Below are 1347 nucleotides of genomic sequence, written 5' to 3' on the forward strand. Positions count from 1 at the left end.
ATGCATCAAAATGTCTATTCAGATTTGGAGAAGGACGTGATTACTAAAACAAATGTTCATTGTACTTTTTTTTCTTTTTTTAATTAATGCATCAAAATGTCTATTCAGATTTGGAGAAGGACGTGATTACTAAAACAAATGTTCATGGTATTTTTTTTTTTTTTTAATTAATGCATCAAAATGTCTATTCAGATTTGGAGAAGGACGTGATTACTAAGACAAATGTTCATGGTAGTTTTTTCTTTTTTATTAATGCATCAAAATGTCTATTCAGATTTGGAGAAGGACGTGATTACTAAAACAAATGTTCATGGTACTTTTTTTTTTCTTTTTTTAATTAATGCATCAAAATGTCTATTCAGATTTGGAGAAGGACGTGATTACTAAAACAAATGTTCATGGTATTTTTTTTTTTTTTTAATTAATGCATCAAAATGTCTATTCAGATTTGGAGAAGGACGTGATTACTAAGACAAATGTTCATGGTAGTTTTTTCTTTTTTATTAATGCATCAAAATGTCTATTCAGATTTGGAGAAGGACGTGATTACTAAAACAAATGTTCATTGTACTTTTTTTTTCTTTTTTTAATTAATGCATCAAAATGTCTATTCAGATTTGGAGAAGGACGTGATTACTAAAACAAATGTTCATGGTACTTTTTTTTTTCTTTTTTTAATTAATGCATCAAAATGTCTATTCAGATTTGGAGAAGGACGTGATTACTAAAACAAATGTTCATTGTACTTTTTTTTTTCTTTTTTTAATTAATGCATCAAAATGTCTATTCAGATTTGGAGAAGGACGTGATTACTAAAACAAATGTTCATGGTATTTTTTTTTTTTTTTAATTAATGCATCAAAATGTCTATTCAGATTTGGAGAAGGACGTGATTACTAAGACAAATGTTCATGGTAGTTTTTTCTTTTTTATTAATGCATCAAAATGTCTATTCAGATTTGGAGAAGGACGTGATTACTAAAACAAATGTTCATGGTATTTTTTTTTTTTTTAATTAATGCATCAAAATGTCTATTCAGATTTGGAGAAGGACGTGATTACTAAAACAAATGTTCATGGTACTTTTTTTTTCTTTTTTTAATTAATGCATCAAAATGTCTATTCAGATTTGGAGAAGGACGTGATTACTAAAACAAATGTTCATTGTACTTTTTTTTTTCTTTTTTTAATTAATGCATCAAAATGTCTATTCAGATTTGGAGAAGGACGTGATTACTAAAACAAATGTTCATTGTACTTTTTTTTTTCTTTTTTTAATTAATGCATCAAAATGTCTATTCAAATTTGGTGAAGTGCGTGATTACTAAAATAAATGTTCATGATACT

This window comes from Palaemon carinicauda, chromosome 7 (assembly GCF_036898095.1).
Source record: "Palaemon carinicauda isolate YSFRI2023 chromosome 7, ASM3689809v2, whole genome shotgun sequence".
NCBI classification, from domain to species: Eukaryota; Metazoa; Arthropoda; class Malacostraca; order Decapoda; family Palaemonidae; genus Palaemon; species Palaemon carinicauda.